The sequence below is a fragment of the Oryx dammah genome, unplaced genomic scaffold (assembly GCF_014754425.2).
Source record: "Oryx dammah isolate SB20612 unplaced genomic scaffold, SCBI_Odam_1.1 HiC_scaffold_16, whole genome shotgun sequence".
Classification (NCBI taxonomy): Eukaryota; Metazoa; Chordata; class Mammalia; order Artiodactyla; family Bovidae; genus Oryx; species Oryx dammah.
Window position 1 is genome coordinate 66,232,029 of NW_024070200.1, and position 27,460 is coordinate 66,259,488.

Below are 27,460 nucleotides of genomic sequence, written 5' to 3' on the forward strand. Positions count from 1 at the left end.
TAGCACTGGCAGATGTGGACATTAAAGGCGAGAATATGCTGGAGTCAGTTCAGTTCAGTCACTCAGTCGTGCCCGACTATTTGCAGTCTCATGGACTACAACATGCCAGGCCTCTCTGTCCATCACCAACTCCCAGAGCTTGCTCAAACTCATGGCCATCAAGTCAGTGATGCCATTCAACTATCTCACCCTTTGTTGTTCCCTTCTCCTCCTGCCTTTTATCTTGCCCAGCATCAGGGTCTTTGCCAATGAGTCAGTTCTTCCCATTAAGTGACCAAAGTATTGGAGTTTCAGCTTCAACATTAGTCCTTCCAATAAATATTCAAGATTGCTTTCCTTTGGGATTGATTGGTTTGATCTCTTTGCAGTCCAAGGGACTCTCAAGAGTCTTCTCCAACACCATAGTTCAAAGGCAACAATTCTTTGTGCTCAGCTTTCTTTATAGTCCAACTCTCACATCCATACATGACTACTGGAAACACCATAGCCTTGACTAGACAGACCTTTGTTGGCAAATGTCTCTGGTTTTAAATATGCTGTCTAGGTTGATCATAGCTTTTTTTCCAAGGAACAAGCGTCTTTTAATTTCATGGCTGCAATCACCATCTGCAGTGATTGGAGCCCAAGAAAATAAAGTGTCTCACTGTTACCATTGTTTCCCCATCGATTTGCCATCAAGTGATGGGATGGATGCCATGATCTTAGTTTTCTGAATGTTGAGTTTTAAGCCAACATTTTCACTCTTCTCTTTCACTTTCATCAAGAGGGTCTTTAGTTCTTCTTTGGTTTCTGCCATAAAGGTGGTGTGATCTGCATATCCAAGGTTATTGATATTTCCCCTGGCAATCCTGATTCCAGCTTGTGCTTCATCCAGTCCAGCATTTCTCATGAGGTACTCTGCATATAAATTAAATAAGCAAGGTGACAATATATGGCCTTGACATACTCCTTTCCCGATTGGGAACCATTCCGTTGTTCCATATCCCATTCTATCTGTTGCTTCTTGACGTGCATACAGATCTCTCAGGAGGCAGGTAAGGTGGTCTAGTATTCCTGTATCTTTCAGAATTTTCCAGTTTGTTGTGATCCACACAGTTAAAGGCCTTGGCATAGTCAATAAAGCAGAAGTAGATGTTTTTCTGGAATTCTCTTGCTTTTTTGCCAATCCAGTGAATGTTGGCAATTTGATCTCTGGTTCCTTTGCCTTTTCTAAATTCAACTTGAGCACCTGAAAGTTCACGGTTCATGTACTGTTGATGCCTGGCTTGGAGAATCTTAAGCATTACTTTACTAGCGTGTGAGATGAGTGCAATTGTATGGCAGTTTGAGCATTCTTTGGCATTGCCTTTCTTTGGAATTGGATTGAAAACAGACCTTTTCCAGTTTTGTGACCACTGCTGAGTTTTCCAAATTTGCTGGCATATTAGGTGCAGGACTTTTACAGCATCATCTTTTAGGCTTTGAAATAGCTCAGCTGGAATTCCATCACCTCCACTGGCTTTGTTCATAGTGATGCTTCCTAAGGCCCACTCACTTGACTTTGCACTCCAGGATGTTTGGCTCTAGGTGAGTGATCATACCATCGTGATTATTTTGGTCATGAAGATCGTTTTTGTCCAGTTCTTCTGTGTATTCGTGCCAACTCTTCTTAATATCTTCTGCTTCTGTTAGGTCCCTACCATTTCTGTCCTTTATTGAGTCCATCTTTGCATAACATGTTCCCTTGGTATCTCTAATTTTCTTGAAGAGATCTCTAGTGTTTCCCATTCTATTGTTTTCCTCTATTTCTTTGGACTGATCACCAAGGAAGGCTTTCTTCTCTCTCCTTGCTATTTTTTGGAACTCTGCATTCCAATGGATATATCTTTCTTTTTCTCCTTTGCCTTTAGCTTCTCTTCTTTTCTCAGGTATTTGCAAGGCCTCCTCCAGCAATCATTTTACCTTTTTCCATTTTTTTTTACTTGGGGATGGTCTTGATCACTGCCTCCTGTACAATGTCATGAACCTCTGTCCATAGTTCTTCAGGCACTCTATCAGACCTAATCCCTTGAATCTATTTGTCGCTTGTAGTGTATAGTCATAAGGGATCTGATAAGGTCATACCTGAATTGCCTAGTGGTTTCCCCTACTTTCTTCATTTTAAGTCTGAATTTTACAACAAGGAGCTCATGATCTGAGCCACAGTCAGCTCTCAGTCTTGTTTTTGCTGACTGTATAGAGCTTTTCCATCTGAGGCTACAAAGGATGTAATCAATCTGATTTCAGTATTGACCATCTGGTGATATCCATGTGTAGAGTCGCCTCTTATGTTGTTGGAAGAGTTTTTTTTTTTTTTTTTTTTGACTAGTGCATTATCTTGGTAAAACTCTATTAGCTTTTGCCCTGCTTCATTTTGTACTCCAAGAGCAAATCTGCTTGTTTCTCCAGATATCTCTTAACTTCCCACTTTTGCATTCCAGTCCCCTATGATGAAAAGGACATCATTTTTTTTTTTCTTTTATGATGTTAGTTCTGAAAGGTATTGTAGGTCTTCATAGAACTGTTCAACTTCAGCTTCTCCAACATTAGTAGTTGGGGCATAGATTTGGATTACTGTGATATTGAATGTTTTGCCTTGGAAACTAACAGATCATTCTGTCGTTTTTGCAGTTGAACTCAAGTATTTTATTTTCGACTCTTTTGTTGACCATCAGGGCTACTCCATTTCTTCTAAGGGATTCTTGCCCATAGTGGTAGATATAATGGTCATCTGAATTAGATTTGTCTGATCACATCCATTTTAGTCCACTGATTCCTAAAATATTGATGTTCACTTCTGAAAGTGAAGGTCACTCAGTTATGTCTGACTCTGCGACTCTGTGGACTATACAATCCATAGAATGCTCCTGGCCAGAATACTGGAGTGGGTAGCCTTTCCCTTCTCCAGTGGATAGCCTTTCCCTTCTCCAGTGGATCTTCCCAACCCAGGAATCAAACCAGGTCTCCCACATTGCAGGCTATCCATCTGAGCTATCCATCTCCTATTTGACCACTTTCAATTTACCTTGATTCATGGACCTAACATTCCTTGGCCCTATGCAAAATTGTTCTTTACAGCATTGGACTTTACTTCTGTCACCAGTCATATCCACAGCTGGGCATTGTTTTTGCTTTGGCTCCGTCTCTTCATTCTTAGTGGAGCTATTTCTCTACTCTTCTCCAGTAGCATATTGGGCACCTACCGACCTGGAAAGTTCATCTTGTGTCATATCTTTTGCCTTTTCATACTGTTCATGGGGTTCTCAGGGCTTCCCAGGTGGCCCGGTGGTAAAAAAGAATCCACCTGCCAATGCAGGAGATGTAAGAGACACTGGTTCAATCCCTGGGTCCAGAAGATCCCTGGAGAAGGAAATGGCAACCCACTGCAGTTTTCTTGTCTAGAAAATTCCATGGACAGAGGAGCTTGGTGGGCTACACAAAAGAGTAGAACTCTTTCAGAGGAGTTCTACTCCTCGCAAAGAGTCGAACATGACTGAGCGACTGAGCACACACCTGGGGTTCTCAAGGCAAGAGTGCTGAAGTGGTTTTCCATTCCTTTCTCCAGGGGACCATGCTTTGTCAGAACTCTCCACCATCTCTGGGTGGCCCTGTATGTCATAACTCATAGTTTCATTGGGTTAGACAAGGCTGTGATCCATGTGATCAGTTTGGTTAGTTTTCTGTGATTGTGTTTTTCATTCTGTCTGTCCTCTGATAGATAAGGATAAGAGGCTTGTGGAAGCTCCCTGATGGGAGGAACTGGCTGTGGGGGAATCTGGTCTTGTTCTGATGGATGGGGCCATGTTCAGTAAATCTTTAATCCAATTTTCTGTTGATGGGCGGGGCTCTGTTCCCTGTTGTTTGGCCTGGGGATGAACTATGGCAGGGGTAATGGCAACCTCCTTCAAAAGGGCTTATGCCAGCACTGTTGTAGTAGTACCCCTGACCCCATATCAGGCCACTGTCAGCCCATGCCTCTGCCAGAGACTCCTGGACACTCACAGGCAAGTTTGGCTCAGTCCTTTTTGGGTTCACTGCTCCTTTCCCCTGGGTTCTGTTTCCCACAAGGTTTTATTTGTGCCCTCCAGAAGACTTTCCCAGTCCTGTGGAAGTTCTGTAATCAAATCCTAGTGGCCTCCAAGGTCAAATTCCCTGGGGGTTCTCAGTCTTTTTGCTGGATCCTCTGGTTGGGAAATCTGTTGTGGGTCCTAGAAATTTCAAAACATTCCAAGAACTTCTTTCGTATAATTGTGCTCCACTTTGTGGGTTGTGTGCTGGGTGGCTCTATGGTGGGGTTGATAGCAACCTCTTCCAAGAGGACTTACGCCATACCCCGAGCCTCTCAGATCTGCTGCAACCACTGCTGACCCAGGTGGGAGACACTCAAATACTCAAAGGCAGGTCTAGCTCAGTGTCTGTAGGGTCTCTGGGTCCTGGTGTGCACAAGGTTTTGTTTGAGCCCTCTGAGCATCTCTGGTGGGTATGATGTTTGATTCTAAATGCGATCTCACCCCTCCTAGCCCCCTCTTAATGGGGCTTCTATTTTACTCTTGGATGTGTGGTATCTTTTTTTGGTGGGATCCAACATTCTCCTGTTGATGGTTGTTCAGCAGCAAGTTGCAGTTTTGGAGTTCTTACAGGAGAAGATGAGCACACAACCTTCTACTTGGCAATTGCTCCTGTATAGGGATGTGGGTCCCCTAGAATGCACAGTGGCTGGGAGCTGGAGTGTAGGGATTGTGGAGCAATCCTGGGGCAAGGGCTGCTGTTGACTGTGGAGAGATGGACAAAAGTGATGTGAGGGAAGAGATTTTGGTGGTAAATGCCTGTGGAGGAAATCCCAGCAGCATGGAAGCGAGGCAATACTGCTGAGTCATGTGTGGGGGATGGAGCCATCACCATCTTTAACAAGATAATGTCAATCATGGAGGGATGCTCAACATCACTAATCACTAGGGAAACGCAAATCAAAACCACAATGAGATATCATGATATACCCCCTACGGAGGCTAGTATCAAAATAAAGCATAAAACAATAGGTGTTGGCAAGGGTGTGTAAAAACTGAAATGTTTGTGCACTGATGTAGGAATGCAAGATGCTACAGCCAATGTGGAAAATAGTATGACGATTTCTAAAAAAAAAAAAACAAAAAAACACCTAACTGTAATTATACCCAAAACTTTTGAAAACAGGGGCTCAAACAGGTATTTATGCACTCATGTTCATAGCAGCATTATTCACAATAGTCAAAAGGTAGAAGCAACCCAAGTGTCCATCAATAACATCAATAGATGAATGGATAAGCAAAATATACAATGGAATATTTAGTTTGGTTCAGTTCAGCTGCTCAGTCGTGTCCGACTCTTTGAGACCCCATGGACTGTAGCACGCCAAGCTTCCCTATGCATCATCAACTCTTGGAGCTTGCTCAAACTTATGTCCATTCACTTGGTGATGCCATCCAACCATATTATCCTCTGTTGTCCCCTTCTCCTTCTGCCTTCAATCTTTCCCAGCATCAGCATCTTTTCCAAGGAGCCAGTTCTTCACATCAGGTGGCCAAAGTATTAGAGTTTCAGCTTCAGAATCAGTCCTTCCAATGAATACTCAGGACTAATTTCCTTTAGGATGGATTGGTTTGACCTCCATGCAGTCCATGGGTGGAATATTATTCAGCCTTAAAATAGAAGGAAATTCTGATGCATTCCTTATATCATGGATAAATTTTGTAGTCATTATGCTAGGTGAGGTAAGCCAGACACAAAAGGACAAATACCTTATTGTCCCAGTTACATGAGGTACTTAAGAGTAGTCAAATTCATAGAGACAGAAAGTAAGAGAAGCACTATTGGGAGAGGGGAGAAAGGGCAGTTATTTAATGGGTGCAGAGTTTCAGCTCAGGATGATAAAAATGTTCTGTAACACTATGTTTCATAGTTAACTGAAGACAATTTTTTATAATAGGCAACTATTATTTTGATCTTTGACATCAGAACATCAGCATCATCTCACACCAGGAAGCATAGCTATGTCCCTGAGGTTTTTACCACATTTTTTGAAATAAGGGCACAAATCCACTGGCTTCCTGATGATAAAAATGCTAGCTTTTTTAAACACATGCAATTTGATCAAGCTTTTATAGGCAGATTCAGTAAAAGGATCTCCATATGTGGTATACCTTGAACATTTCAATATTTTTAAATATTGAATATATTAAGTGTCCAAAATTCTCTTCTTTGGCCTCTTCTTGTTGAATCACACCTTGAGAGTAAGGCTGAAAATAATATATTTTTTTAAAAAAAGGAAGTACAACTTTACATTCCACTGTGTGAAAAGGGGGATGTGATTTTTGGCTACACATAAAAAATGCAGTTTCATGTTTATGCCTTTAAAGGTGCATTCTTAAACATGAACTTCTGCTGGAGATGGCTGTGTGTGCTCTGCCTGAGCTGGAGAGACCAGCCTACAGCCTTAGTCCCTGCACCCTGGCCTTCCACCCTACATGTTCCAGATCCACCAGAAGGTACTGGAGTTGAATAGAAAACCCTAGCATTCAGTGTTTTCTCCAGTGCCAGTCAGAATAAACCAAAGTCCCTGATATACAACATTTCTTCTGGGTTGTGCACAGGGCACTCCTAAGCCTGTCAGTCCCCTGGATGAAAACTCCTGCCTGAATGAGAGGCACAGACTACTGTGAGCCTGGATGTCTCATGAGGAGCCTTTCTGCTTCTCTGTGCAACCTCTCTGCTAGCCATCCCTCAAAAGAGTCAGGGCAACTGCAGCCCTTGTTCTCTCCTTCTGCTCTGCGGGGGCCCCAAAAGTGGCCAGGTACAAAAATCAGAGACCCAACCTGAGGCTATTGAAAGATTTCTTTAAATAAGGATGTACTCCTTAAGATAATAGTCCCATAATTTGTGGGAAAATAAATGTTTACAGATATGCTATATATGCTTACAGATATTATAATCACATTTTATAAGTTATTTCCATACATTCTCAATCTATTATGTACTGCAGAATATTAAGCATGTTCCAAGAAAGTAATGGGGAGGAAATATACCTGGGGAGGTTTTTATTAATTCTCCCCCATATGCCTCTCCCCCCGCCACACAGCAATGAAAGCTCTATAGTGTGATTTTAATTCCACTGTTTAAATAAATGACAGTCGTGTTAATTTGATTCTCTTCAGACACAGGCCTGAAAGTCTGTGACTTTTCATAGTTTTCACTCTGGTTTTCATAGTTAAGTGTAAGTGAGAAGCAACCCTCTGTATTCCCAGCACTAAGTATATTTTTACACACATTTTTCACTTCTATCTAATCTCTAAAGCTTTGGAGGTAGTGACTGGTGGTGGGGTAGGGGTAAGGACCCAGGTCCATTAGATCAGTCATGTCAGGTGACACCTGACGGGGTCCAGCCCCGGTGGATCCAGGGTGATTCGAAGCGGGGACGGTGTGGGCAAGGAAAAAAATTATTTATTTATTAATATAAGATTAGATTAGGAAGAAATAGTGTAGTAGGAAAATTAAGTGGAGAAAAGAGCCTGAATAACTTGGTTTACGTGGGAAGCCAATAAAGTTCCAGACAAGGAGCTTGCGTCATCTACGTTAGGCCACCGGCGTCCTCTTGAATAATGGGGGGTGCCCCACCTTGGGCTCCTTCTCACGTGGATCTTAGAAGCCGGGGCAAGTAAGTAGACATGGTGAGCCTCCACGACCCAGATGGGAATTCAGCCAGAAAACAGAGTAAAGAGGAGACACAGGGGAAACCAGTCCTTCCAATGACTGGCCCAGCCTCTATTGTCTAGAAAGGCCTTTTATACCTTTTTGATTGTACATAGAGATCAATGGGTAATACAAAGTTATGCAGCATTAGCCGCCCAGACTTTTACCAAAACCAGGCTTTTCTCTCTGCATACCTAGTTGTATACACAAGTCTTAGGTGATTTACATCATCTTCCGGCCAAAAGGGCCAATTAACATTTTACAGCCTTTTTTTCTGATAAGGGTTTGTCAACCAGAAGACTTATTTGTGTTGATCTTCCCAAAGTCTGATGCCACTCTCAGAAAACACTAAATAAAGTTACATTCTTACATAGCAAAGATACAGCAATTTATAACAAGTAAAAGGAGTACAGTGATTTATAACAAAAGAAAAGTAATTAACTCAAAAGTCTAGTGTTGCTAACATCAAAATTATTATATATCTTTTTCCATATCCCATTTACATTGACTAACATCCTCCCAGGTGCCTAAAAGATAAAGAATATGGAGGCCTGGCAGCAATCATTGAGTCAACAGTGAAATCCTGCCACTAAAAATATGATTTTTAGCTCTTTAGAAAAGGCTCTGTATCTTTAAGATGCTTTAAGCTTTGTGCCTCTCGCGGTTGGGTTGGGGGCAGTAAGCAATTCACAAGCTGTAAAAGGTCCGGGGAACCTGTTAGGCAAGTTAGAGAGCTATCAGAGGGGGTTTTAAGCCGAGACATTCTTTTGTAGGAGACTGAAGCCCTGAATTAACTTTTTCCAGAGAGTGTCAGAAGAGTGGAAAAGTACAATACAATAAGGCAAGCAGATTCTTATTTTGGGGGGTACATGCTCAGGAAATACCAGAAGGAAACCCTGAGGCCTGGTTCACCTTGCCCATCAGGCCTCTGCCACATGACCTTGTCACGGGTGGGATTCTTCATGCTGGCTCCTGGCAGACACCTATACATTTCAAAACTAAGTTAGGTAACATCCTTAAATACTCCTTATAAAGTATATATCTATCTAACTGGTTCCTATAGATGGACTACATTATTTCTCACAGAAGACTGTGAATTATATTCTAATTTTTTTCCTTTTCCAGATGAGGAAAATTGAGACCAGAGGAAGGTCATCAACAACAGCAGGTGGGAGAGCTGGGATCTGAGCCCAGGAGATAGACGATGGTATTCTGGCTGAGGAAAAGCTAGAAAAATATTAACTAATTTCTACTTAGAAGTTAAGAATGCTACTTTTATTGTACATAGACAAACCAAGTTAACTCTCCAAAGCGGATCTGTTGTTTTCACTCAGCCTCTCAGTCATGTCTGACTCTTTTTGACACCATGGATTTCCCTGGGGTCACCAGGGACAACAGGCCTCCCTGTCCATCACCAACTCCCAGAGCTTGCTCAAACTCATATCCATTGAGTTGGTAGTGCCACCCAACCATCTCACCCTCTGTCGTCCCCTTCTCCTCCTGCCTTCAATCTTTCCCAGCATTAGGTTCTTCTCCAGTGAGTCAGCTCTTTACATCAGCCGGCCAAAGTATTGGAGTTTCAGCTTCAGCATCAGTCCTTCCAATGAATATTCAGGACTGATCTCCTTTAGGATGGACTGGTTGGATCTCCTTGCGATCCAAGGGACTCTAAAGAGTCTTCTCCAACACCAGAGTTCAAAAGCATCAATTCTTCAGTGCTCAGCCTTCTTTATGGTCCAACTCTCACATCCATACATGACTACTGGAAAAACCGTAGCTTTGACTATACAGAACTTTGTCAGCAAAATAATGTCTCTGCTTTTATGCTGTCTAATAGCAAATGAAGCAACTGACAAAGAACTAATCTCAAAAATATACAAGCAACTCCTGAAGCTCAATTCCAGAAAAATAAATGACCCAGTCAAAAAATGGGCCAAAGAACTAAATAGACATTTCTCTAAAGAAGACATACAGATGGCTAACAAACACATAAAAAGATGCTCAACAGCACTCATTATCAGAGAAATGCAAATCAAAACCACAATGAGGTACCATTTCACGCCAGTCAGAATGGCTGTGACCCAAAAGTCTACAAGCAATAAATGCTGGAGAGGGTGTGTAGAAAAGGGAACCCTCTTACATTGTTGGTGGGAATGCAAACTAATACAGCCACTATGGAGAACAGTGTGGAGATTCCTTAAAAAACTGGAAATAGAACTGCCTTATGACCCAGCAATCCTACTGCTGGGCATACACACCGAGGAAACCAGAATTGAAAGAGACATGTGTACCCCAATGTTCATCGCAGCAGTGTTTACAATAGCCAGGACATGGAAGCAACCTAGATGTCCATCAGCAGATGAATGGATAAGAAAGCTGTGGTACATATACACAATGGAGTATTACTCAGCCATTAAAAAGAATACATTTGAATCAGTTCTACTGAGGTGGATGAAACTGGAGCCTATTATACAGAGTGAAGTAAGCCAGAAAGAGAAACACCAATACAGTATACTAACACATATATGTGGAATTTAGAAAGATGGTAATGATAACCCTGTATGTGAGACAGCAAAAGAGACACAGATGTATAGAACAGTCTTTTGGACTCTGAGGGAGAAGGATAGGGTGGGATGATTTGGGGGGATGTCATGGGAACATGTATAATATCATATAAGAAATGAATCGCCAGTCCAAGTTCAATACAGGATGCTTGGGGCTGGTGCACTGGGATGACCCGGAGGGATGGTATGGGGAGGGAGAGGGAGGGGGGTTCAGGATGGGGAACATGTGTACCCCTGTGGTGGATTCATGTTGATATGTGGCAGAACCAATACAGTATTGTAATTAGCCTCCAATTAAAATAAATAAAATTAAATTAAAAAATATGCTGTCTAGGTTTGTCATAGCTTTTCTTCCAAGAAACAAAGGTCTTTTAATTTCATGGTCGAAGTCACCATCTGCAGACTCTCCAGAGTCACTTGGAGGATGCAAACAAAACCTTGTGTGTACTAGGACCAAGGGAAAGGAGCAGTGACCCCCACAAGAGACTGAGCCAGACCTGCCTGAGAGTGTTTGAGTGTCTCCTGTGGAGGCATGATTCAGCAGTGACCTGCATGGGGACAGGGGCTCTGGCTGCAGCAGACCAGGGAGGCGTGGCATGTGGCATCAGTCCTCTTGGAGGAGGTCACTACTAGCTCCACCATAGAGCCTCCGAGCTCCACTCACAAACGGGGTATATACCAAAGAAGTTCATACACTGTTGTAAAAGTTCTAGGGCCCACAACAGATTTCCTAACCAGCGTATAGAAAAGCAGAGACATTATTTTGCTGACAAAGTTCTGTATAGTCAAAGCTATGGTTTTGCCAGTAGCGAAGTCGTTCAGTCGTGTCTGATTCTTTGTGACTCCGTGGACTGTAGCCTACCAAGCTCCTCTGTCCAGGGGATTTTCCTGGCAATAGTACTGGAGTGGATTGCCATTTCCTTCTCCAGGGGATCTTCCCGACCCAGGGATCGAACCCAGGTCTCCTGCATTGTAGACAAACGCTTTACCATCTGAGCCACCAGGGAAGTCCTTCCTAGTCTGGGAATCCAGTAAAAAGACTGAGAACTCCCAGGGAAACAGACTCTTGGAGGGCCAACAAAGCCTTGTGAGCACCAGGACTCAGAAAACAGGAACAGTGACCCCACAAGAGACTGAGCCATACTTGCCTGTGAGTGTCCAGGAGTCTCTGGCAGAGGTGTGGGTCAACAGTGGCCTGCCGTGGGGTCAGGGGAACTGACTACAACAGTCCTGGGGGCCTTGGCATGCTGGCATGAGGCCTTTTGAAGGAGGTTGACATTACTGCCATTACCTCACCACAGTTTGGCCTCAGGTCAAACTACAGGGAGGGAACACAGCCCACCCATCAGCAGAAAACTGGATTAAAGATTTACTGAGCATGGGCCTGACCACAGAGCAACACCCAGTTTTACCCACAGCCAGTTCCTCCCACCAGGAAGCTTTCACAAATCTCTTACCCTCACTCATCAGAGGGCAGACAGAATGAAAACTACAATCACAGAAAACTAACCAAACTGATCACATGGACCACAACCTTGTCTAACCCAATGAAATTATGAGCCATGCTGTGTAGGGCCACCAAGATGGACAGGTCATGGAGGAGAGTTCTGACAAAATTGGTCCCCTGGAGAAGTGAATGGCAAACCACTTCAGTATTCTTGACTTGAAAAGCTCATGAACAGTATGAAAAGGCAAAAAGATAGGACACTGAAAGATGAACTCCCCAGGTCGGTAGGTACCCAATAGGCTACTGGAGAGCAATGGAGAAATAACTCCAGAAGGAATGAAGAGGCTGAGCCAAAGCAGAAACAACACCAGTTTTGGAAAGTAAATTAAAATAATTTAATTACTTTTTATATGATGGAATATTGCTCAGCCAAAAGAAGAATGAAATGATGCCATTTGCACCAACATGAATGCACCTAGACATAATCATGCTAAGTGAAGTAAGTCAGACAGAGGAAGATCATTATCATATGATACACTTACATGTGGAATCTAAGCATGATACAAGTGAACTTATTTACAAAACAGAACTAGACCCATGGACACAGAGAACAAATTGTGGTTACCAAAGGAGAAAGATAGTGGGGCAGATAAATTAGGAGTTTGGGAATACCATATGTACACTACTATATATAAAATAGATAAACCACAAGAACATACTGTATGGAACAGAAAACTATACTCAATATTTTGTAATAGCATAAAGTGGAAAAGAATCAGAAAAATAATAGATATATATGTATAACTGAATCATTTTGCTGTACACCAGAAACTAATACAATATTGTAAATCAACTGTGTGTGTGTGAGTCTGTTAGTTGCTCAGTCATGTCAGACCCTTTGTGACCCATGGACTGTAGCCTGCCAGACTCTGTTCATGGGATTTTTCAGGCACAAATACTGGAGTGGGTTTCCACTGCCTTCTCCAGGCTCTTTTTCCAACCCAGGAATCGAACCCACGTCTCCTGTGTCTCCTGAATTGTAGGCAGATTCTTTACCTGCTGAGCCATTGGGGAAGTCAATACAATGTTGCAAATCAATTATACTTCAATTAAAAAATGTTAATTTTTTTGTACATAGAACAAATTTATTCTCTGAAGTAGATAAAGTAAATTAAAATAATTTAAAGGTAATACTTTAAAGGGTTCCTCAGTGGCTCCTAGTCACCAGAAAGACCAAACCATGCTAAGAAGCTTGGAATTTTTCCATCCCACACCCTCACTTCTCTAGAGAGGATAGAGGGGCTGGAATGGAGTTAAAATTGATTCTGCCTACATGAGGAAGCCTCCATAAAAATTCTTAAAATATGGTGTTTGGAGAACTTGTTGGTTGGTGAACATATTTGTGTACTGGGAGGGTAATGCACCCCAGGCTCATAAGGCAAAATCTCCTGTGCTTGGGATGCTCCCAGAACTCGCCAGAAGTATTTCTTCATCAGGCTGTTTATCTGTATCCTTTCTCATGTGCTTTAATACACTGATGTAAGCGAATGTTCCTCTGAGTTCCATGAGCTGCTCACTCTAGCAAATTCATTAAATGAGGAAGGGGTTGTGGGAACTTCTGACAGTAGCCCAATGGGAGAAGTTGTGGGCATTCCTGAAATGGGAATGGTCTTGTTAAACTGAACGCTTCACCCATTGGCTCTGATGCTATCTACTAGTATATGGGGTCATGTAGGACACCACATACTGAGTTACGCTGTAGGACACTCAACTGGTGTTTTAAAGTTGCTTGGTGAGGGGAAACCCATATGTATGGTGACCGGAAGCCCCAGATGTGACATATCTGCGTGGGGGGTACAGGAGACATGCAGGAAGGAAAGGTTGGGTGTTTTCCTAACATGATAAGATGTGCTCCTTATTAATGTATTAAATAAGCTGGCACCCAGTTTAACAACTCCAGCAGTTCTGCAGAACTGATGCTTGTATCAATATTTCATGATAACTATACCAACCATGGCTGTAGTTGGGCTTCCTTTGTAGCTCAGACAGTAAAGAATCTGCCTGCAATATGGGAGATCTGGATTCAATCCCCAGATTGGGAAGAGCCCCTGGAGGAGGGCATGGCAACCCACTCCAGCATTCTTGCCTGGAGAAGCCTTATGGACAGGGGAGCCTGGCAGGCTATAGTCTATGGAGTTGCAAAGAGTTGGACATGACTGAGCAACTAAGCACATAGCACACCAACCATAATGTAAATGGAAATAGCTAATTGTTATTGGGCACAAAAATAATTTAGGGTTGCCATATAAAATACAGTATTGCCAGTTAAATGTGAATTTCAGATAAAAAACAAATAATTTTTTAAACATAAGTATGTCCCAAATATTGTATGGGATCTACTTTTACTTAAAAAAAATTATTTTGTTTACAAAATTCTACTATATAACACAGGAAACTATATTCAACTTCTTGTAATAACCTAAAATGGAAAAGAATCTGGAAAACATTCTTATATATATAAGAAATACATATGTATTTGTATAACTGAATCACTTTGCTGTATACCAGAAATAGACACAACATTGTAAATCAAATATACTTCAATTTAAAAATAGATCAAAAGCCACATACACATGTTGCTTATCTGAAGTTCAGATTTAACCCCACTCTGCTCCTCTCCACTGCTTTGATGTCTGGGACTCCCTTGCTGGGACTGTAGGCCCCCCTCCACATCCTGGGAATGAGGGCAGCCCTGGGAAAGCTGAACTTCAGAGTCTCTTCTGCCAACCACGTTACACCTCGCAGGAACTTGATGAGCCCACTGTCTTGTTTGGGGGCCTTCACCTTTGGATTCCTCATTCAACTGATGTGCACCTTCCTTTCCAACTAAAACCTCTGCATGGGGCAGAGGGTTATGTTATTTATGTTTAAATAATTTCCCTGATAGCTCAGTTGGTACAAAATCTGCCTGCAATGCAGGAGACCCCAGTTCGATTCCTGGGTTGGGAAGATCTGGTGGAGAAGGGAAAGGCTATCCACTCCAGTATTCTGGCTTGGAGAATTCCATGGACTGTGTAGCTCATGGGGTCACAAAGAGTTGGACATGATTAAGTGACTTTCACTTTCAACTTTTAAACATAAATATGTCCCAAATACTTACTGGGTTGGTTAGTTAGTTAAAGTCGCTCAGTCGTGTCTGACTCTTTGAGACTCTATGGACTGTAGCCCACCCGGCTCCTCCATCCATGGGATTCTCCAGGCAAGAATACTGGAGTGGGTTGCCATTTCCTTCTCCAGGGGATCTTCCCGACCCAGGGATCGAACCCAGGTCTCCCGCATTAAAGGCAGACACTTTAACCTCTTAGCCACCAGGGAGGAGCCTACTTACTGGGATGGGTGCTCTTCTTCTCTCCCAGTCTGGCTCTCCAAGGACTGGCCCTGGGCCTGGGGAGAGGGCTACAGGAATCTTGAGGATGTGTCCTAGTCACCCCGCTGCCTTGCTCAAGAGGTGAAGTGCACTCTCCTAGGGACCCCGACCTCATACGAAAGGGACTTCAAGGGTGCAGAACTTTAAGGTAAATCTGAAGACTTAATGTTTAGGTTTTGTAAAATGTCTCTGTTACATATATGTGAAGCAAAAGGAAACTCGGCAGGCACATGAGGGAGGGGTACTTTGCTGAGTTAGAGGAAGGATATATTCCTGAAGTCTTTTTTCCTGCCTTCCTCTCTGCCTCTCCTGCTACCCCAGGTCTTGTGAATGACAGAATTTAGTATAAAGGCCACCCATCACCCTTGGCATGCTAAGGTATAAAGGAAGAGAATTTAAAAGCATATCCTAAGAACACAATAGTGAAACATCACTAGTGAACAAGATAGTGATAGATTCGCTATCACTCCATGAGTGTCCAAATTTATTACAAAGAAACACATTTATGGGAGTGCCAAAATCACAACTGGCTGGTGAATAACCATCTACTGCAGGACATTGGAACCCACAAGAAAAAAGTTACCCCACGTCCAAAGGTGACCCACTAACTGGAGAACAATAATTCCAAAGAAGTTCTCCCACTGTAGTGAAGGTTAGGAACCTCAGGTCAGGCTTCCCAGCCTGGGGACCCAAAAAAGGGACTGGGAATCCCCAGGGAATTTGACCTTAAAGGCCAGTGGGATTTGATTACAAGACTTCTGCAAGACTGGGGGAAACAGACTCCAGTCTTGGTGGGCTCAAACAAACCCTTGTGCACACCAAGACTTAAGGAAAGGAGCAGTGTCTCCACAGGAGACTGAACCAAAACTACTTGCTAGAGTTGGAGGGTCTCCTGTGGAGGCATGGGTTGGAAGAGGCTCACCATGGGGACAGAGGGACTGACAACAGCAGTCTGGGAAAGTCCCCTATAGCATAAACCCTCTCAGAGGTTGCCATCAACCCAGCCATACAGCCCATTGATCCAGGGCTGGGTCGCCTCAGACCAAAACACTATCAGGGAGGAAGCACAACCCCACCCATCAGCAGATAATTGAATTAAAACTTTACTGAGAAAGCCCTTAGTTTGAGCATTCTTTGGCATTGCCTTTCTTTGGGATTGGAATGAAAACTGACCTTTTCCAGTCCTGTGGCCACTGCTGAGTTTTCCAAATTTGCTGGCATAAGGTGCAGCACTTTCACATCATCTTTTAGGATTTGAAATAGCTCAACTGGAATTTCATCACCTCCACTAGCTTTGTTCGTAGTGATGCTTCCTAAGGCCCACTTGACTTTGCACTCCAGGATGTCTGGCTCTAGTTGAGTGATCACACCATCATGGTTATCTGAGTCATGAAGATCTTTTTTGTATAGTTCTTCTGTGTATTCTTGCCACTTCATCTTAATATCTTCTGCTTCTGTTAGGTCCATACCATTTCTGTCTTTTATTGAGCCCATATTTGCTTGAAATGTTCCCTTGGTATCTCTAAGAGATCTCTAGTCTTTCCCATTCTATTGTTTTCCTCTATTTCTTTGCATTGATCACTGAGGAAGGCTTTCTTATCTCTCCTTGCTATTCTTTGGAACTCTGAATTCAAATGGGTATATATCTTTCCTTTGTTTCTTTGCCTTTAGCTTCTCTTCTTTTCTCAGGTATTTGTAGTTCAGTTCAGTTCGTTTGCTCCATCGTGTCCGACTCTTTGCGACCCCATGAATCGCAGCACGCCAGGCCTCCCTGTCCATCACCATCTCCCGGAGTTCACTCAGACTTACATCCATCGAGTCCGTGATGCCATCCAGCCATCTCATCCTCTGTCGTCCCCTTCTCCTCCTGCCCCCAATCCCTCCCAGCATCAGAGTCTTTTCCAATGAGTCAACTCTTAGCATGAGGTGGCCAAAGTACTGGAGTTTCACCTTTAGCATCATTCCTTCCAAAGAAATCCCAGAGCTGATCTCCTTCAGAATGGACTGGTTGGATCTCCTTGCAGTCCAAGGGACTCTCAAGAATCTTCTCCAATACCACAGTTCAAAAGCATCAATTTTTCGGCACTCAGCTTTCTTCACAGTCCAACTCTCACATCCATACATGACCACAGGAAAAACCATAGCCTTGACTAGACGGACCTTAATCAGCAAAGTAATGTCTATGCTTTTCAATAAGCTATCTAGGTTGGTCATAACTTTTCTTCCAAGGAGTAAGCGTCTTTTAATTTCATGGCTTCAGTCACCATCTGCAGTGATTTTGGAGCCCCCAAAAATAAAGTCTGACACTCTTTCCACTGTTTCCCCATCTATTTCCCATGAAGTGATGGGACCGGATGCCATGATCTTCGTTTTCTGAATGTTGAGCTTTAAGCCAACTTTTTCGCTCTCCTCTTTTACTTTCATCAAGAGGCTTTTTAGCTCCTCTTCATTTTCTGCCACAAGGGTGGTGTCATCAGCATATCTGAGGTTATTGATATTTCTCCCAGCAATCTTGATTCCAGCTTGTGTTTTTTCTAGTCCAGCGTTTCTCATGATGTACTCTGCATAGAAGTTAAATAAGCAGGGTGACAATATACAGCCTTGACGTACTCCTTTTCCTATTTGGAACCAGTCTGTTGTTCCATGTCCAGTTCTAACTGTTGCTTCCTGACCTGCATACAGATTTCTCAAGAGGTAGGTTAGGTGGTCTGGTATTCCCATCTCATTCAGAATTTTCCACAGTTTATTGTGATCCACACAGTCAAAGGCTTTGGCATAGTCAATAAAGCAGAAATAGATGTTTTTCTGGAACTCTCTTGCTTTTTCCATGATCTAGCAGATGTTGGCAATTTGATCTCTGGTTCCTCTGCCTTTTCTAAAACCAGCTTGAACATCAGGGAGTTCATGGTTCATGTATTGCTGAAGCCTGGCTTGGAGAATTTTGAGCATTACTTTACTAGCATGTGAGATGAGTGCAATTGTGCGGTAGTTTGAGCATTCTTTGGCATTGCCTTTCTTTGGAATTGGAATGAAAACAGGTATTTGTAAGGCCTCCTCAAAAACCATTTTGCCTTTTTGCATTTCTTTTTCTTGGGGATGGTCTTGATCACTGCCTCCTATACAATGACATGGAACCTCCGTCCAACAATACGTGAACCATGAACTTCCAGATGTTCAAGGTGGATTTAGAAATGGCAGAGGAATCAGAGATCAAATTGAAAACATCCACTGGATTGTCAAAAAAGCAAGAGTTCCAGAAAAACATCTACTTCTGCTTTATTGACTACGCCAAAGCTTTTGACTGTGTGGATTAAAACAAACTGGAAAATTCTTAAGAGATGGAAATACCAGACCACATTACCTGCCTCCTGAGAAATCTGTAAGCAGGTCAAGAAGCAACAGTTAGGACTGGACATGGAACAACAGACTGGTTCCAAATAGGAAAAGGAGTACATCAAGGCTGTATATTGTCACCCTGCTTATTTAACTTCTATGCAGAGTACATCATGAGAAATGCTGGACTGGAAGAAACACAAGCTGGAATCAAGATTGCCAGGAGAAATATCAATCACCTCAGATATGCAGATGACACCACCCTTATGACAGAAAGTGAAGAAGAACTAAATAACCTCTTGATGAAAGTGTAAAAAGAGAGTGAAAAGTTGGCTTAAGGGATGGGATGGGGAGGGAGGTAGAAGGGATTTTTTTGATTCAGGATGGGGGGACACATGTACATCCATGGCTGATTCATGTCAATGTATGGCAAAAGCCACCACAATATTGTAATTAGCCTCCAGTTAAAATAAATTAATTAATTAAAAAAAAACTGACTTAAAACTCAACATTCAGAAAACTAAGACTGTGGCATCTGGTCCCATCACTTCATGGCAACTCACTGGGGAAACAATGGAAACAGTGACAGACATTATTTGGGGGGGGGCCTCCAAAATCACTGCAGATGGTGATTGCAGCCATGAAATTACAAGATGCTTGCTGCTTGGAAGAAAAGCTATGACCAATCTAGACAGCATTTTGAAAAGCAGAGACATTACTTTGTCAACAAAGGTCCATCTAGTCAAAGCTATAGTTTTTCCAGTGGTCATGTATGGATGTGAGAGTTGAACTATAAAGAAATCTGAGCACAGAAGAATGATGCTTTTGAACTGTGGTGTTGGAGAAGACTCTTTAGAGTCCCTTGGACTGCAAGGAGATCAGACCAGTCAATCTTAAAGGAAATCAGTCCTGAATATTCATTGGAAGGACTGATGCTGAAGCTGAAACTCCAATATTTTGGCCACCTGATGTAAAGAGCTGACTCATTGGAAAAGACCCTGATGCTGGGAAAGATTGAAGGCAGGAGGAGAGGGGGATGATAGAGGATAAGATGGTTGGATCACATCACCGACTCAATGGGCATGAGTTTGAGTAAGCTCCAGAAGTTGGTGATGGACAGAGAAGCCTGGTGTGCTGTAGTCCATGGGATCACAAAGAGTTGGACATGACTGAGCGACTGAACTGAAGACCTTAATGAATTATTCTTTGACTTAAGGGAATGTTGTGGCTCTTTTGTTCCTCTATCCAGACCACTAACACTTTCTCCATCTAAGTGATAAAGCTGTGTGGTTTTCTTACTATTTGTGTGTTCACTGGAACAGTACTTTTTAACCTCTCTTAAGAACTTTTCCTGTGCATTTACAACTTGGCTAACTGTTTAGCATAAGAGGTCTACTACTTCTTGGCCTATATTGGATTTTGGTATGCCTTCCTCAGTAAGCTTAATCATTTCTAGCTTTTGATTTGAAGTGAAACATGCAACTCTTCTTTCACTTGAACACTTAGAAGCCATTGTAAAGTTGTTAACTGGCCTAATTTCAGTACTGTTGTGTCTTAGGAAATAAGGATGTCTGAGGAGAAGGAGAGAAACAGGGGAACAGCTGGTCAGCAGAGCAGTCAGACACACATAGCATTTATTAATTAAATTCACTGTCTTATGTGACTGTAATTCAAGGTCCCCCCTCCAGAAAAGAATTATAACTGTAACATCAAAGATCACTGACCACAGATCATCATAACATATATAATTTAAAAAGATTTGAAATATTGCTAGAATTACCAAAAGTGACAGAGGCAAGAAGTGAGCAAATACTATTGGAAAAAATGACATCTAAGACTTAGTTGATACAAGGTTGCCACAGACCTTCAAATTTGTAAAAAATGCACTTATCTATGAAACACAAAAAGCAAAGTGCAATAAAAGAAGACCTGCACATACACCACTGAAGATCTGGTGGGAGCTAACAAGGTTCTCCTTAAGCTGATTGAGCTGACACCTTACTGCTTCAGAGGAGCCTCTGACTCAGAGACACTGCATGTCTTCATGCCAAAGCTATTTCATGTCCACAGAAAAGAAACGTCTAGTCTGTGGGGTCTGCTTTCTCTTTTTTATGTTCAGTCTTTCTCTTTATTGACTCTCTTTCCTCTGAAAATGTGCTTATCCCCCTCATTCCCTCAAGCTCTTCTTGCCTCTTTCTCCTCTTATGTTATATTTCGAAAATCTTCCTTGGAGACAGACACTAAGTTTGCAAAGACAGCACAACACAGTTCCTGTTTACAGCACAGCACAGAAGCTAGAGCCAGGCGATGATTCCAGACGGGGTGGGAACACCCATGCAGACGATCACACTGGCCTCCAGAGGCAGGCGATGATGCCAGATGGGGTGGGAACGCCCATACAGGTGGTCACATGGGCCTCCAGAGCTAGGTAATGTTCCAGACAGGGTGGGAAGGCCTGTACAGATGGTCACACAGGTCTCCAGAGCCAGGCAATGATGCCAGACTGGGTGGGAATGCCCCATATAGACAGTCATATAGGCCTCCAGAGCCAGGCGATGATGCCAGATGGGGTGGGAATGCCCGTATAGGTGGTCACACGGGCCTCTAGAAGCAAGACCAGCTGAGGGAAACAGGTGCAAGTGGCCTGGAGAGGACAGTGTGAAGAGAAGTTCTAGAGAGAAATGCTCTGCAAGGTGATTCGGGAGAGTAAGGAAGCAGGGACTCTCTGAGGAGTGAGAAGAGCCCATTCAGAATCGTTTGAAGAACCTAAGCCTTTTTGCTATGTCTGCCTCCAACCCTGCACTGAAATCACCCTTGCAAATATACCGAGAATTTATCATTGGCCAAATGGATGTTTCTTTCAGATATATTTCTGCAGACTCCCCAGCAGGCTGGAGGGTAGGCTGGGCCCTGCTACCGAGAGGCCTTGCCCCCTCAGCGTCCTGGGTGCTCTTCCCTGCCCTCTCTTTGCCAGCTTGCTTCTGAGCCTCCTTAAGCACGGTGCCCTCCTCCTCAGCCCCAAAGATGGCCAGCCCTTCAGCCCCCACTGAGATGACTAGACTGATGGTGAAGTGCCTCACCCACCAGGAGGGGCGTGAGGGCCTGGGCACCCCAGCCTGGCTTCTCCTGTGATGCTCTGCTCCACCAACAACCTGTCCTGGAGCCTTTCACTCTGTCAACTCACTGAGCAAGGTATTCACCGAATCCCATTCACTTTACCTCAGGAATGTCTCTCAAAGCCATCATTATTTCTCCACTCGGCATCATAGGAGATGCAGAGACTTCCTCCCTATCTGTTGTCACCAGGACACCAGTGGAATTATCCTTCTGAAACACAATTCTGGTGTCTCCTCCCTGTCTTACAGGGCATCTCACAGCAGAGTTCAATCTATGGAATGTGGTTGAGTAGGCCCTTTGAGCCATCCACATGGTTTCAGACACATATGAAAGGCCGGGTAACCTCATGGTTTGGGAGACAGAATGGAGAAAGGACCAGGTCAGCTCAGCAGAGCAGCCCCCAGGGCAAAACCGTGATGCATGCATCCCCCTCAGGTGTGACCACTCTGCCTCCTGACTGCGTCCTGTTATTAGTGCTTGAGGCGGAGGTTCTGCCACTGAAGGAGACACTGCCCACAGAGCCCATGCCAGTGAGGTGGGTGTTACCAAGAGGGATACAGAAACCTCATTGTTTTAAGCCCCTGCAATCCTCGAGATGTTGTTACTCAGGATAGCCCAGCCTGTCCCAATAGACACATCAGAGAAAAAACAGATCTGGACAGCAGTTAAAGTGGTAAAGTTAGAATTTACTCAGGAGCTATGGCAAGAAGGGAAAGGAGACATCAGTACAGAACCAGGTGCAGTTCTGAACCAAGGGCCAGAGGACGCAGTTACTAACAGGAGAGAAGGGTGGGGAGATGTGGGTGAAACCAGCCTTATAGGATCCTTGCTGAGGGCGTGCCAGATGAAGCAGAAGTCCTTGGGAGGTGTGTGCTGGGCGGGGGGGTGGGTGGCAGGGGGTTGACGAATCTGGTGAGATTTCAAGTGTGATCAGGTGTTGAGGGTGGGAGATGCTGGCTTAACTGACCGATCAGTCATCTTACTAAAATCTGGCCCTTAGGATCATGCCAAACGGAGGGCCTAGTTGAAGAAGAGCTCAGAGTTGCCAACGGGAGTTTGGCCAAGCAGAGACTGTCAGTATGCCTTGTTCCCCACCAGTAACACTTGTCAGCCTCGCTCTGTTCTCCTCTGGGTAAAGTCCTTCTCCCTCTGTGTGTCGTTTCTCCCCTTGAAATTCCCATGACATTGAGCCTCCTCGCAGTAGCATCACCCCTTGCATACACTTCACAGGGCACTTTTCATTCTGAATTGCAATGAGCTGCTTCCTGACTGTATAACTCTGTCCCTGCAACCCTTGCCAAGAACCCTTCTCACTATCAGCACTTGAAGGGCTTCCAAGTATAAGAAGTCCTCTTCATAAGCACCATCTCAAAGCCTCTACTCAAAAGTTTCTATTTCATCCAATTTTGCTGATCAACTTCTGACGTCTTCCTCAATTACTTCTGGAAATTTGTAGTCAGTCTAAAACTTGCTGCCAAGTAAATTGTTTTTACTTTCAAACAAATTGAAAGTATTAAAAAAAAAAATCTGGGCTTACATAATGGATTATTGAGGGGAGGAAACATGATGCACATACAGTTGTTTTCTTCACCCCAAGTTCTTTTTGGAAGCCTTCAAGGCTCTTGCGACATGGCCTGACAGCTCTGTGAGGGGATTCAATGCATTTACTCCTTCTTGTTTCCAGGCAGGTAGCACAGGGCCCAAGGTGGAGCAGGTGCTCAGCCGATATTCTCTGAACTGAATTTAGTGAGTATGAAAACAGTGCCTATGAAAATAAAAATCCTGCTTCTTTTTCACTCTTAATTGCTCTGTCCTGAGCAAAGTGTTTTTTATTCTTCAACTTCTGGAACCAAATACAGGGTAAGGCACTCTCTATTTATTTTGAAAATGGTGTACTGAGTGCCTTTGGGAGCTACAATAAAAGAAGGAAAAAGAGGGAAGGGGAGGAGCAGGGAAGGGAAGGGGGGAAGAGGCAGTGAAGAGAGACAGCAGATGATGCTGACAATAATGCACAACAGAAAACTGAGGGGAAAGTGTTAAGCATCACTGCCCAGGCTGATATGTCTCACGGCGTGAGCTCGAATGTGCAGGGCCCTCATTATCTACAGCCCTGCAGGACCCTGGGAGCCGGTGCTCCCACCGCGGTGATGACGGGGACAGGCAGGGGCAGCCAGGCAGCTGGCCCAGGACTGAGGCCCTGAATGGGAGCCAGGGCAGCCTGACCCAGGGAGTGCACTCTGTGGGTTCTGACACCTCCACTGCTCCAGAAATGAGGCAATGGTTGCCAGGTTCTGGCTTCCAGCTGGAGGTTCCAGTCTGCAGCAGAGAGGCTGCTGTGAAGCCTCATCATGGTGGAAGTTGGCTCACCCACCCATCTCTGAGGAAGAAGAAAAGGCTGGTACCATGACTCTTTTGAACTTCCATGCCTGTAGCCAACCTCCCTCATCCCCCTGCCCCATCCCTGCCCCTGCCACAGGCCAGCCTGCTCCAGCTGGTCCTGGGGGGACTGGCAGAACTTGTTCTAAACCCAGGGCCCAAGGCCTGCAGTGGTCCATGAATTGAAGAGACGCAAGTGGTCACTCCCAACTTCTGCTTTTACTGAGGTATACTTTTCATACAGTAAAATGAACAGATTTAAGTGAACAGTTCTTTAATTTTTTGTAAAGACATAACCATACTCTGGAGGTCCCCACTTGCCTACCCTTATCACTGAACAAATTTCTGTATCTGTTCTTGAATCTCAGTTTGGTGTCTGACTTCTTACCAGGGAAATATTTTGAGGTTTATGCATGTTGCTAATGTGTATCAACAGTGCTATTCTTGTTGCTGGTTTGTGTTCCATCCCACGATTATGTCATCAGTTCTCTCGATGATGAACATTTCCAGTTTTCCAGTTTGAAGCTATGATAAACAACCTGGCTAGAAATATTTCTGTGCAGCTGTTATTGGGGGTGTGTGTTTTTATTTCTCTTAGGTCAGCACCAAAGTGACACTGCTGAGAGATGGGATGATAGGGTAAGAAACCATCAAACTGCTTTCCAGAGGGGCTGTGCCATTTCACACTCTCACCAGAAGTGTGTTAGTTTCCAGGCTGATCTCAATCCTAGCCAGATTTTGGAGTTATAAGTCTTTTCAACTTTAGACATTCTAGTGGTGTGAAGTGGAATCTCATAATGTCATTAACATTTTACTGATATGTATGATATTGACCTCCTATTTATATGTTCAGTGGTTATTTGTTTACTACCTTCTATAAAGTATTTACTCAAGTCTTTTGCTTAATTTTCAAAAGAGAAATTAAGTTCTTTGTCATTGACTTGTCATAGTTCTTTATATATTCTGGATACAACTTCTTTGTTGAATATGTATTATAAATATTTCACCTCCTTTTGGGTCTTTTCTTCTTTGTGGCTCAGCTGGTAAAGAATCCACCTGCAATGTGAGAGACCTGGGTTTGATTCCTGGGTTGGGAAGATCCCCTGGAGAAGTGAAAGGTTTTCTGCTCCAGTATTCTGGCCTGGAAATTTCCATGGACTGTATAGTCCAAACAGTCAAACACGACTGAGCAACTTTCACTTCACACTTACAGTTTTTGCCTCCTTGAAACATTCCTGCTTTCAAACAGGGGCAAAAGCAAGGGCCACTTTGCTTCTACCCTCTAGCCCCTGTGATCCAGTGGCTAGGACTCTTGGTTTCCATCCAGGTTACCAAGGTTTAATTTCTAGGCAGGGAACCAAGATCTCTCTTCAGGACTGCTCACTGCTCCCCTCTGAGATCACTCCCACTGGACTGGTAAACTTGGACAGTCAGGGGTTAAGTGGGCAAGATTCCCCTGGGTGGAGGGATTTTGTGGGGAGGGAAGGCACTGTGGCAGACAGAGCATATTCTTGGCTATTATATCTCTAGTACACAGAGATGACAAGACCTGAGAGACACTTGCAGAAATCAGAAGGAACTCTAGAAACTGGACCGAATCCCAGAGGAAAGGGGGAGTTCATTTGACATCAATGGTCTGCCACAGATGATGGACTTGATTTCTCCTGAATGCCATATGCCTTGAACTAAAGTGTTGAATAAACAAGTCCCCATTCAAGATAATTGAGATTGAAGACAGTGAAATTCAGTTTTTGCTTTTGTTTTTAGTGTGGGAAACACAGAAAGAACTTCACAGGAATAAACCCACAAGACTAGTGTGTTGAGACCTGTCCCTGACTTCTGTTTCAGAAGGCCTCTTGGTTTTGACCACTGGGACCTGGGGAAGATGAAGCTCAGAAGAGTTCGCCAAAAGAACACTGCCATGGGTCCATCTCAGTGTTTCAGGAGAAGGTCCACAGGCTAAAGGGAAGAGGAGCTAAGGACTGCAGTGTCTTCATGGTGAGCTGTGGACAGTTTGTGGCATCTTCTTTGTCTCATCATCATCCATAACTTTTCATATGATCACTGAACCTTGCTGTTGGTTTGCAGATCTCTTTTTTCCAAGACTTGCATTTGATTGGAAGGAAAAAGCTAGAGGGGATCAACATCTTCATATTTCTTCTTGGGCTGTTGCAGATAAACACATGTGTATCAAGAAAGGGCCGTCAGTCCCTTCTCCCTGACCTTTCCTGGGTGGGCCTTCTCTCTCTGAGAGGAGAGATGGTTTAGGACAGAAGCCATTTCCTGAGAAGCACTGTAGAAAAAACAAGTCCTTTGAGTCCTTGCTTTGATTCCTGCAAGTGGTGTGATTTTGTATGAGTTACTTAACACAGATGTCATGATGTATCCCCATCCATAAATCAGAAGTAATTATATCTTTACCTGTTCAGGAGAATTGCTATAAGGATGAAATGAAATCATTTGAAGATGGACTGTTTCGTGGGACCCACACAGAAATCACTACCAAATCCATTCACCTATCAATCTATCTGTCCTTCTTTCTTATGTGTGTGTGTATATCCATCCATCCATCTGTCCATCAGACTCTCCATCTCTCTACTCACCACTTAGCTCTCAACATCAGGCAGACAGAAGACTCCAGACTCTGGGATGATATATAAGCTATCTAATGGCATCACTGACCCAATGGACACAAGTTTGAGTAAACTCCGGCAGTTGGTGACAGACAAGGAGGCCCAGCATGCTGCAGTCCACGGGGTTGCAAAGAGTTGGACACGACTAAGCGACTGAACTGAACTGAACTGAATGGCATAAAACTGCCACCCATAGTCAGAGGACTTACTAAAAGTGGAAGCAATGTGATTAATAAACTGTTTCGCAGGTATCAAGGAAAAAGTTGCCTCGGTGGTTATCAGACCTGGGATGTTTTAGTGGTTCTGGGGGATTTGCTGAAGCACCACTTTTCAGTGTGTCTGCTGGTCTACAAATCCAGTTGACTGTGTCCTCTAGGTGCTGATGGCTTGGTTTAAGAGTTCACTCCCAGCTGGGGAAGGAGTAGGTGGGGCAACAATTCTGTGCCCGATGTTGAATTGGGGAGAACCACTGCCAAAAAGGCCTTCATGGCAATTTTTAAAAGATGACAAACCCACAGGCACACTAAAAATCACCATATATCACAACTTTTCTGCAATACTTTCAGAATTTATGCTAAAAAATAATCCTTCAAAAGAGAGCACTTATTCAGTGGCAAAGTTGGTTAATAGTTAACTGTCTCCCTCCATGTAACAGCGACGTTGCTGCAGGGGCCTGAAACCTAAGGCTCTCCTCTCCTTGCTCTTTCTCTGTCCACATCTCTCCCATACCTACTTGGAATAAGCTTCTCTTCTGTGCACACAGCAGAACTGTGTATTGTTCCTTAGAACCAGCTGCTTCTCTCTTAACCCTCTTCCTAGG